The sequence below is a fragment of the Mastigoproctus giganteus genome, chromosome 7 (genome assembly GCF_048544385.1).
Source record: "Mastigoproctus giganteus isolate SK-2022 chromosome 7, ASM4854438v1, whole genome shotgun sequence".
NCBI classification, from domain to species: Eukaryota; Metazoa; Arthropoda; class Arachnida; order Uropygi; family Thelyphonidae; genus Mastigoproctus; species Mastigoproctus giganteus.
Genome location: NC_143581.1, coordinates 4500309 through 4512883, shown reverse-complemented (window position 1 = coordinate 4512883; position 12575 = coordinate 4500309). Strand labels below are relative to the sequence as shown.

The 12575-nt window shown below is 36.5% G+C and overlaps 1 protein-coding gene across 1 annotated transcript in view; it reads right to left on the bottom strand.

The window, feature by feature from the left end:
- MYPT-75D (Myosin phosphatase targeting subunit 75D) overlaps positions 1 to 2317 on the bottom strand; it is a 264758-nt gene extending 262441 nt beyond the window's left edge. Inside the window, exon 1 of the mRNA XM_090378617.1 lies at positions 2166 to 2317. The gene's annotated coding sequence lies outside the window, so the exon portion shown is untranslated. The remainder of the gene's footprint in view (positions 1 to 2165) is intronic.
- Positions 2318 to 12575: the final 10258 nt, after the last annotated feature.

Here is a 12575-nt window from a genome sequence, read left to right as displayed (position 1 = left end):
AATGATATTGATGAAGGTATATCAGGCTTAGTGTCAAAGTTTACAGATGATACAAAGATTGGCAGGGTTGTTAATGACAGTAATGGCAGTGTGCTACTGCAACAGGATCTAGATAATTTGGGCAGATGGGCTAAGAAGTGGCAACTGAAGTTTAACCTTGACAAATACAAAGTACTGCATATGGGTAGAAGTAACCCCAGAGAAACGTACCAACTGTGTGGTACTACACTTAAGGTGGTAGAAAATGAAAAACACCTGGGAGTAATTGTGCAGTCAGATATGAAGTTTTCTGAGCAATGCAGACAGGCTGCCAGGGCAGGTCATGAGGTTTTTTGTCAATGATATATAGGAATTTTGCTAGCAGGGAAAAGGAGGTGATTGTCCCTCTGTATAAGGGAATGGTTAGACCATGCCTTGAGTACTGCGTACAGGTCTAGAGGCCTCATTTTAGGAAGGATGTAGATTTGCTTGAGCATGTACAGTGAAGGGCAACAACATTGGTAAGGGGAATGAAGGGATCCTCTTACCAAGAGAGGCTAAGTACTGCAAATTGCAGTGGCTGGAGACTAGGCACCTGCGCGGTGATCTGATTTGAGGTGTATAAGGCCTTGAATGAGTTGAGCATGCTGAATTCTGATGGGATCTTCCACTTGTTCAGATTACGAACCTAAGGGGGGAAAAATTCAAATTCAGAAAAGACAGATGTAGAATAGATGTGCGGAAATTTGCCTTTAGCCAGCGGGTGGTTAATTGCTGGAACAAACTTCCATCTGTCGTTGTGGAAGTTGATAGGTTAAATAAATTTAAGGAGGAACTGGAAAGGCATTTGGAGGGAATGGTGCGATTTTTTTTTTTTTTTTTTTGGCTGATGCTGCATAAGCTCATACACTTGCTTTCTTGCATCACATGCCACTACTACTATTTCAATCATCAACAGTTTCGCTTTATGGTTTCAGATTACTTGTTTTTTTTTCAAAGCAAAAGTCTACTTGTGGCTAATACTTCCTTTGTATACTACAAACAAGACTGTTTGGTTGTAGCCTATAAACAACACATTTTATAACACTATTATATATGCATCTGTTCTGTAAAATTGCAAGATTGCATAAAAATAAGCTTAGGAAGCCCGAGGCTTATGTTGCACTAGCAAAAAAAAAATTTTTCTGAATTACCCTAAGAGTGAGAGAAGTAGAAGGGAATCACCAAGAAAAAGAAGAATGATGACATATGCAAAGAAAAAGCAATGAAGAATACTATTATCATAATATTTGTATGTTTAATTATAATTTGTATGATTTTTCAGTAATGTGATTTTTGTGACTTGACTAGATGTATTTAGATGTTAAATAATAAATATTTCCTTTTGTTTCCTATTTCGTTTTCTAATATTCTCTTATTATAACATTTATAAATATACAGATTTGTTTGTAACATATACATATGTTGTAAATATTAAATAATAATAAGAAATATACACATATACTACATGTATTCCCCAAGTTTACATACTTCCCCCCGGCGCAAACACTCTGGATTCAGCACTGTTTTAGTACCTACTGTACCTATACAACCCTGCTTTCCACGCCTAAGTTTTAGTTATAGAGCTCAAATACTAAGAACTCCTTTTCTGAGTGCACCAGTGAAAAATATGCATTTCATGACAGAATTTTAAAAATAATAATAACACAAGCGCACTGTGGTCCGCTTACAGAAAACAATGGGTCAGCTACCATGGTGCGCATAAACCATATTTATACCGCGTTCCACTAATAAAATATTCTCTATCAAGGAACCGTAACAGAAGTTATCCTAATTGAAATTATCTTCAACTACTTAATAGTTAATTTGGTTGAAGGTAAGCAGTTCAAAAACCCGGGAATACCTCGCAGATGCCAGTTAGTAAACTTGGGTGTACCGGTTTGACAAGATGACCTCTAACAAACATTGTAAAGATTTTCCTTTCCCTTGCCCGAGGCATTAACGGATACAGCGTCCTTTAGACCCCAAATGCATACATCCTTACCAAATACACCTGCTTATCAAACGTTCATTATATTGCACGAACACCCTAAGAGGAAAACATTTCTGAAACAGGGTAACAGGTATCGAACTATGACACTCGCACCTCTTTATAAAAGAAAAAGCAATAATAAACTTTTACTTACCACTCACATAAATAATATTATAATAAGCTATATGATCTGCTATCGGACAAAGTTATTTCTGGTCAAATTTTGAAACTTCTTTTTCAATATGGAAGCGTAATTCCTATTTATTTCGATATCGACACAAGAGAACACCTTGACTTCTCAGAAGCCATGCCGTCCATCGACTAATGTTTAAATTACAGGTGGCCACTTGCCTTTAGCGGGTTTTCAAAGAAGCGCCCTCCAATAGCAAATATCTCAACCATTTAACTCCTTCATTTAGTAACAGATGGCGCTACGTCATAAGTCATAAATTGAATCGTCGTGATTAGTTCCAGCTTTCATTTTTTTAAGTACAGCAATTATTTTCTTTTCATTTTAACCTGAACGATTTATTTATTTTATTTTAGCCTCAGTTGAAAGTATTAAAAAGGCGGAAATGTAAATGTTTTGTTGCTAACTGAAGGAAGGTACAAAAGGTACAAAAAAATTCACTGTTCTTTGTTGTATTCTTTTTACCCATAATGCTGTTGTGTATGAAGTATCCATTCATCTGTGAACTCCTGACAACTTGCCTTGGTCAGAATAGTTGTTTTCTTCTAAACGCTGTAGTCATGGGTGTCTCACAATTTTCTAAAGGAGAGGGCTAAAGCATTTAAGCAGTGTTCCAGGAATCGTTAAGCTTTATAAATCGTTAAACATTGTAAAGCAGTAAAAAAATCTACATTATTTTTAACATAAAGGGGGCTTTAGCCTCTACCTGAGACTACCCCTGTCTGTAGTTAAATTCTGTTCTAAATTTTATTATAAATTACATATAATAATTGACAATAATAAAATATTTTGTTCTCAATCAGTTTTTGTAAATATACCTGCTGGTTGGTAATATTCCCTTCAGTGCATAAATCGACTTACTGACATTATTACAATAAATTAAATCAGTACGAACCCTGTAATTCAAATGACTAATGTATTTAGACAGACTGCATTTACATCCAGAAGAAATTAGTAGTTTTATACTTTTCAGGCATTAGCATTAGTAGTGGCAAATGATGCAAGAGTGCAATCTTATACAATGTCGGCCAAAAAAAAAATTCCCATTTCACCTATCCGTTCCTGTTCATTCGCTCCAGTAGTTTGTCCAGTTCTTCCTTGATTTTATTTAAACTATCAATTTCCACAACAGGTGGAACTTTCTGAAACTATCCTTTCCCTTCATGTCTGTGGTCTGAAGAAGAGGAAAGATCCCATCAGCTCTGAATTTGCTCAAGCCATTCAAAGCCTTAAACACTTTAATCAGATCACCTTGCAAGTGTCTAGTCTCCAGACGCTGCAATTTGCAAAACTGAAGCCTTTGTTCAAGTTTGGTAAGAGCACTCCATTTACCAATCTCATTGCCCTTTTCTGTAATCAGCAACTGCACATCCTTCCTAAAATGAGGCCTCCAGACCTGAATGAAGTGCTCAAGGTGTGGCATGTCCATTGCCTTATACAAAGGGATAATCACCTCCATATCCCTGCTAGCAAACTTCCTGTCCTGGCAGCCTGTCTGCACTGCTCAGAGAACTTCGTATCTGACTACACAATTACCTCTAAGGTCTTTTTCATTCTCCACTACCCTGAGAGTAGCACCACACAGTTTGTACGTTATTCTGGGGTTACTGCTACCCATATGCGGTATTTTGCATTTGTCAATGCTAAACATCAATTGCCATTTCAGAGACCATCTGCCCAACTTTTCTAAATCTTGTTACATTAGCATACCGTCATTAACCACCTTGCCAACTTTTGTATCACTACAAATTTGGACATATGCCTTCATGAATATCATTAATAAATATAGAAAATAATGGGCGCAACATTGAACCCTGGGGAACTCCTCTAATAACATTAGTTCACGAAGAACAGTGTCCATTGATTACCACTCTCTGTCTCTTTCACTTAACAATCCTTTTTTAAGTGCATGAATACTTAAAAGCACAGACCCTAAACCAGCTTGGTAATGAAAGGCATGATAAGGAAGTCCTGGATAAAAGATTATAAAATGAAGTCCTGATAGCATTATTTACGACTTGTAATTATCCTTATAATTACAACTTACGTCGATGAGGAACAAAACTTTTGAAATTAGAAAAAAAGTTTTTAATGATACTGTATATTTTTTTCTACTTTCGGTTTTAATCTATTCATTGAAGCACAGATTAGATAACCAGGGGAATTTTTATCTAATCCAGTGCACCAGATTACAGTGAATTTCACTTTCGTAATTCGAGAGTTAAGAGTGCAAGTTTCTATGGCACCTCCATAGCCAGGTGGGCAGGAGCAGCAGTGCGTAGCACACGCTTCTTGATTAGACTGGGGTTCGAGCCCGTGATCCACCAAATAAGGAGGATGCGGAAAGGTCAGGGAATGACCACCGCATATCCCCCGAGCAATATGTCTTTAGTTCTAATGCTCCAAATAACAACTCCTGGCAAGTTTCTATGTGAAGGCTCTCTTACTGTTGAAAATATTTTAAAAATAAATGAATTAAAATTAGAATATAAATATATATATAATAATATTTATTAATAAGATAACTATAAATAAAACATATAAATATAAAATAAATTAAACATAAATCATAGATTAAAAAGACATCTTGCTCTGACACCGTTCAATAAGTTTTTCAGAAATTGTTTTCGAAACAATCAGGAGCGATCGCAGAATTTTCCAAATGGGGGACTAAAACAGTGTTCCCAAGACTCATTAAACTTTAATCATCATGTAGCAGTAAAAAATAAATAAATAATATAATTTTGATGATAAGGAGACACAATTCCTTTGACCTCAACCTCGGACCCCCCTTGAAAATGATCGTACTTATACATAAAACCAGAAACTCTACAAATTAAAATGGCGTAAAGGGTAGGTAGGTTAAAACAACTATTAAAATGTGAAGTTTGTTTTTTTTAAATATTATTATTATTAGCCATATGGTGCAAGGAAGCCTGAGGCTTTTGCTGCATTAGCCAAAAAAAAAAAAAAAAAAATGATGATATCCAGCTCAGGACTCTGGGTGCGCTAAGCCCATACTCGCTAGATGTGAGCCCCTGGTTTTATCAAACTATTAAAAAATCTGTAAATTCCACCATGTTTCTTATACACGAAGTGGGAAATTTATTAGGCAACTCTCTACCAGAGACAGTACCAGGTATCCGTACTAGTCTATATAAAGCAGGAGGTACTGTAGTCAAATACTTAGGGACTGTGCAGGCGTGCAGTTTAGCAACACAAATGGAGTCAATAACGCTATTTAAGTGACTTCGAGTGCTCTAGGTTAGTGGGCGCTAGACGTGTAATAGTTAATTATAAAAGTTGGTAAAACAAATGAAGGCGAATGCGGTAAGGCATAAGTAAGCATTAGATGCGTACTGTAAACAAAATAGGTTTTAATCAAATTTTTATAATTCATCATTTCATGATGGTCATAAGTTGTAATGCCCATTTTGATGATCTTGCTAGTTATTATACAAAGATGAAGCTTGATGTCAGATAATGTAAACTGTGACAATTACTGTAAGTGATTCACCAATTAGAAAAATTAAACTTATCGTCAATTGTAAAGAGTTTTTGTGAGCAGAATATTGCTTTCACAAACAAGAGATATAAGTATTACATTCTGTGGCTACACAGACTATTTTTAGTGAGGTAAATTAACAAAGTGAGCAAATATATTAACTAAGTTTTGACTAAATTTGGGTGAGTGTGGCTGGTGCATAACTACAAGCAGTTCTTTTAAATAAATCATGGGCATGTGAAACCCCAAATGCAAATTCCCTAGAAGGATCGCATCACGGCCATCTTGTAGCATCATTGGCATCATAAGCGTATCGAAAGGGGATAGCGCTGAGCGGGATAATGAGCATTTTGTTTTATATAAGTGTAGAGTCAAGCGTTGATACTTGTAAAACCTTATTATTATTATTATTATTATTATTATTATTATTATTAGCTATATGGTACAAGGAAGCCTGAGGCTTATGCTGCACCAGCCAAAAAAAAAAAAAAAAATGCCCAAGTTACCCTGAGAGAGAGAGAGAGAGAGAGAGAGAGAAGTAAAAAGGAATCACCAAGAAAGAGAAGAATGATGATACCCAGCTCAGGACTCTGGGTTTGCCAAGCCCATACTCACCAGATGTGAGTCCTTGGGCTTGTCGAACATACGAGCCACTGTGGATCTTAAATAATTCTTATCGAGTTTTAATTTTGAAAAATAAATTAAAAAAAATATAAATGTTCTCATGCTGTATCGTTTAGCTTTATACAGTTCATGCAAGGAACTAAAAGAAAAAAAGAGTATGCGGGAGGAGAGTAATAAATATTATACAGTTGTAATTAAATTAAGTGGCTAAGTTGAGAGAACGTAAGCCTGTAAGTGTTCTATAAAATTATAATTTTAATAATTAATTGATAAGGAGATATTTATTTTTCATTTCTGTTAATCAGAGAAAATGAAAAAAAATGTGTTTAATTTAAGACAAAAAAAAAAAAAAAATCGTACGCGCCTGAAATGCGGCGCACTGCGTACATTACTAACTTGTTTATATTACTTTCACTCAAAGACGAGTCTGTTAATTATGTATGCAGTGCAAATTATTGCAATGGGATTTAAGGCCTTCATCACTCTAATTGAACATAGATAGTTTTTTTTTTTAAAAGCCCATTCATATCTATAAATTTAATTAAAAATGATAAAAATACTTTTTTTTTCTTTTTTTTTTTACTGTTGATAAAAATATTTTTATTATTTACGTTTGTATACTGTCACCATGGCTACTTCAATAACGAACGTTTATCGCCTGCGTGATGATCACACTGTACCCTCTCATTTAACTGGCTCTGTAGAATGGACAGCGATCCGTTGGTGCAGAACGAGGTTTACTAGTGACTCTTGCAGTTTCAATCGTATTCCGCAGTTACACTGGGAGGTAATGGATCTCTACTGGGAATAGCTTGTTCCTCTTCAAACCAACCAAAGCAAGCGATGTCACGATTACGTACCCGGAACCATTCCCGAAAGATTCGTACATTTTGGCATCTTGCTGGAAATGAACATTACCAATTGACTAAACACTGCACCTAGAGACCTGGAGAAATGCACTTAGGAAGAGATACATCTAGCTGACAGCAAGGTTCAAGGGCAGCGGTTGGAAAAGTCCCAAGTTCTAATCCCATCAATGACGCGAGGAACTTTTATGGGTTTTTTTCACTCCGAGCTGAGTTAGATGGTATCAGGCTTGAGCAAGATTCTCCCCCCCCCCTGGAAATTAGCATTGTCCGCCCAGCAAAACAGGAAAATCGAGCAGAAAACATATGCAGTTTTTGGGTAGATGAGGTCGTTCTCGTGTGGCCCTAATATGATAATTTATTTTTATTAGGCTGTGACATTCGGACATTGATCTATCAGTATTAAGGGTTCTTAAGTGTGACACGAAAACATTGAATTGATTCATGCTACTGTTCCATTATCACGATATCTACATAGCATAACAGATTTGTCGGACCAGCCTTTCCCACATTTTTCCATATTTGAGCAAAATATTATTGTCAGTGATCCTGTGCGTACTGTACCCATATATGGTCCTCAGTAGACACGATATATTGCTGTCAGTTGACGACTGAAAGGATTTTTCTAAAGTCCTTTTCAGTCGGAACTGCAGTTAACTGAACTCAGGTGGAAGGAGTAGAGTTTTTTCAGCGAGTAGCTCTAGGTTTTTCATCCCTCACAACGTAAAAATCGGCTCATAAAGACATTTTGCAGATAAATACACGATATGGATATATGAACGACAAGCTCCACTTCCGTTAAAATAATCATCTAAATTTAAATTTGCTGACCCAGGACAGGGTCCAATACATTATAAACCCCAGGGGCTCACATCTGGTGAGTATGGGCTTGGCACACCCAGGGTCCTGAGCTGGATACCATCATTCTTCTCTTCTTGGTGATTCCCTTCTACTTCTCTCTCTCTTTCTCTCTCTCTCTCTGTGTAACTTGGAAATTTTTTTTAGCTGGTGCAGCATAAGCCTCAGGCTTCCTTGCACTATATGGCTAGTAATAATAATAATAACATTCTAATCCTTTGCACACCACTGCTGTATTGTATCATTTGACTGACTGTGATCTGTCTGATTACACGATTTACTTTTAACTTCAGTCTTTCATTCATATCAACAAGCTGTCCTGACCACAGCACCACCATTGTTGGAAGTTTTCTGGTTGTTGGACCATTTCTAGTACTCACTAGACACTATTATTCGCGAATACTGCAGAAGGGAGGCAATGTCCATCAGGGGTGGTCCTAGGATTTTCTAAAGGGAGAGGTTAAAGTAATTAAATGACGACTAAAACAATGTTCCGGGGGTTCATTAAGGTATAATCATGGCAGTAAAAAAAAAAATTTGATCATAAGAGGAGATGAGTAGTTGATTTCTTGGATATAACAGGGTGTACTTAATAAACTGTTCATTTTTGTAATTTTAGTTGTGACAATAGGTTCGAACTACGCATGAGCACATTTTTAATGGGTTTTATGGCCGGTTAGTGTGGACTGTTGTGCAACTTTTAATTAGTGCAATGAACAGCATTTGTCAAACGACTGAATGAATTGAACAGCATTTGTCAAACGACTGAATGAATTTTCTGGCAGAATTTACTATGGTGGATATAATGATCAGACATAATACCTATAATCCATCAAAGGTGTAGCTGTCCAGAAATTTTGCATTTATTGTTATTTTTTAATGCTATTGCAAACTCGGGATTATTATTATTATTATTATTATTAGCCATATGATGCAAGGAAGCCCGAGGCTTATGCTGCACTAGCCAAAAAAAGTTCCCAAGTTACCCTGAGAGAGAGAGAGAGAAATCACTAAAAAAGAGAAGAATGATGATATCCAGCTCAGGACCCTTGGTTTGCTAAGCCCAAACTCACCAGATGTGAGCCTCCTGGGGTTTATTCTTGTTGTTTGTACAGTTTTAGGAGTACTAGCAACTTAGGACATTGCGTGTGTTTTTTGTGATTGATTTAATCAAAAAACCTGAGATTTTGTAACACAAAACCATACGACCCTCTCCTGAGACCGACTAACTCAACCCATGTTGCATGTTGTGAAAAAAAAAAAATAAATAAAAATAAATAAAAAAAAAAAAAAGAAAGAAAAGAAAACCATAAAATTTCTCACACCATTAAAAGCCTTTGGCCAGAAGGTATGGTTATATTATTATTTACAAATACCGTATTTAAAAAATATATGAAACCATAAATCACAGTTGCTGTAGTAGAGTTTTAGGAGCATTAGCGACCAAGACCATATTGCTCCGTGTATACTGTCTGTAAATTGAATGTGTTCTGTGGTCGGTTTTCTGGACGAAAAACCCGCGTTTCGTGGATAAAAAAACCATGCTACCCTAGCCTGAGACCGAACTCAGCCACGTTGTAAAAAAGTCCCATAAAAATTTCTCACGTGTTCAATCGGACTCGAGTCTTTTCCACCCGATGTGGGGAGAGACAGCGACTCTACAAACTGTGCTACCTACTAGCACCATAACTCACAGAACATAAAATGAAAGTAAGCCAGCAATTTAACATTAAGTTAAAATAAAACATTTATAATGTGTTCCTTCTCATCTCAAAGGAAGCTGAATATTTTCTTTCTTGCTTCACAGTTCATATTTGAATCTGTCAATACGCATTGCTAAAGATTTCTTTCCTGTATATTTTATCTGTACATAGCTTCTGTCGATTGATGTTCAAATTATTAAAAAAAAAAACTTACTAAAAATTTTTTTTTGAAAAATCTCTCCACAGTGTCCAACGATGTCATGCTGCACTTGAATCATCAGCATCTATTCTCCATTCCATTACCCAAGATCGATGTAAATGACCGTTTAGAACAATATTAATAATATTTTAATATTATTTATAAATAATATTTTTACGAGTAAGACATTGGTGTTTCTTGGTAATAAAAATAGACAGAGAGTTGCCTTTGCATAAGTTATATTATTAGTTAAAACGTGCGTTATAAATACTATTTTTACGAATATGGTATTGGTGTTTATGGTAATGAAAATTAACAGTGGTATTTGCATAGGGAATTCTAGCTAGGATTTTTAGAATCTGAATTTTGTAAAAATTCGTTAAAAATCTTTTTCGGGCGATTTATTTTTTATTTCACATAATTTGAATTTGTTTTTAAAGCTTGGATGCAGGTAATATCTTTTTAGTAGTATTTGTTGGAATTCGCATACGTGATAAAATAGTACAGTACAGTATTTAGTTTTTAGAATTCATTATTTGTAAAATATATTCGGCAGATGGCAGCACATTACAATAAATTGCAAAAAAAAAAAAAAGCCGACTTATAAAAAACGTCCATTACATCTAACCCTCTGTGTAGTTGTTGTTTGAATTCATTCAAACTATACAGGAAGAAAAGGAAGGATGCCATCGGCATTTTACTTCTCAATCCATTGAAAGCTTTAAACACTTGAAGCAGATCTCGTAGGTGTCCCTCCATTACTGATCATGTGTTCCTCTCTGCACCCATTTCAACAGATCAGTGAAGCTCCCAGCTTAGTATGGTATACTGAAGATGGGAGCCTCACTGATGGCCTTATACAACGATAATTGCACAACAGGATAATCACTTTTGTGGATTCGGCATTAGCACGGCCACGGTGTGAAAATATCGAATAAAAATTTTCTCTGTCATTGACGGAGTTCAAGCTGAAGTTTTTTTTTTTTTCCTACGTAGGAAAAATTACGATGGGTGATCATTTAATTCGCGGACTGGTGCAATGTTTTATGTTTACCGCGCGAACTTTCCATAACTGCCGCCAGAGGCGGTCTCCCTGATCGCTACTGAGAAGACTGTGTGCGCATGTCAGTAATTGTCGAACTAGTTGCCCGAAGAGAGTTTTTTTTAGCCGGGTGTCACTGACGATCGTTTTGAAGCAAATATCATGTCGAACATACAGATTGAACAGCGATATGTCATACGTGATTCGTTATTGTATCAGACGGACTTAAATGCATCAGAAACAGTTAAAGAATGAGTGAAGCGTGTGGTAATGAGTGCCTCGGTAGGATTGCGATTTTCCGGTGTGACTGAACTTTCCGGTATGAAGTGGTCTCTCTACGGGGATAATGCAGGCCCCCATACGGCTAATATTGTACAGCCAGTGATTACTGCCACAGGTGTCGAGGTTCTGTCTCATCCTCCTTATTCATTGGACTTATCCCTGTGTGATTTCTTCCTGTTTCGTCTGAAGACGGCTCTGTAAGGCAAGTGGTTCGCGTCCCACACAACGATGGCCGCAGAGTCACAACGGAAGCACTTTGCAGTCTTTCGAAAAATAGCTTGCATGAAGCATTTAATGCGTGGGTACAACGGTGGCAAAAGTATGTAAAGTTCAAGGGAGAGTATTTCGAGGAGAAGAAATATACAGAAGATTCAGATAAGATCTTGCAGCAGTTCGCAGTCTGCGCGTTTAGCACACTGGTAACGTCACCGTCTTCCCCATATACCGGGTGAAAAGGCCCGGGTTCGAATCCCGTCGATAACTCGAAGAAGTTTAATGGGCTTTTTTCACTCCTTGGCTGAGTTAGTCGGTCTCAGGCGTAGATAGCAAGGTTTTGTCCCCAGAAACGAGGATTTTCTCGTCCAGCAAAACAGGCAAATCGACCAAAGATGCAATTTACAAACAAAAATACGGGTTTATGTAATGAATTACGGATAACTCGAATATAATTTTTTTTTTAACTAGTTTGCGAATTAAATGATCACCCTTCATATAATCACTGTACCCATGACTACTAAATCTGACTTGTGAATGCAGTCTGAATCTGACTTGTTGGCTTCTTCTTAGCAATTTTAGACGACATTATGAACCATCAATTTTCAATAGGATTCAAATCTGAACTGATGTCCAACACTCTAATGCCAGCATTTCTGAGGTATGACTGCACCTTAAGTGAGAAAAACGAGGGAAAACATTGGATTGGTGTAAGTATGTTTTAATCTGTACACTATCGAATGCAAATATTGCATTTTCTGGTCATTTCTGATGCTGGGTGGCCATTTCTTTGATTCATATATTTGGGAATATATCGGGCTGATGAGCTCATTGTTGGGTAATTGATTACTGGTTTTGTAACCACATTCTCCTTATAGTCATAGATCAACACTTGAGTTATGTTCAGTAACTCACAGAACTTTAAAGCATAAGTCCGTTATCTTGTTTAGCTGAAAGAATGGAAGCGTCATTAGTCACATCTGCATTGTTTGATTATTTAAAGACTAAATGAACAAGGCATAATTCCATACGGGTTTAAATTAACTACAGTGGCGGACAAAAAGTGAATTTTGTAAATAATG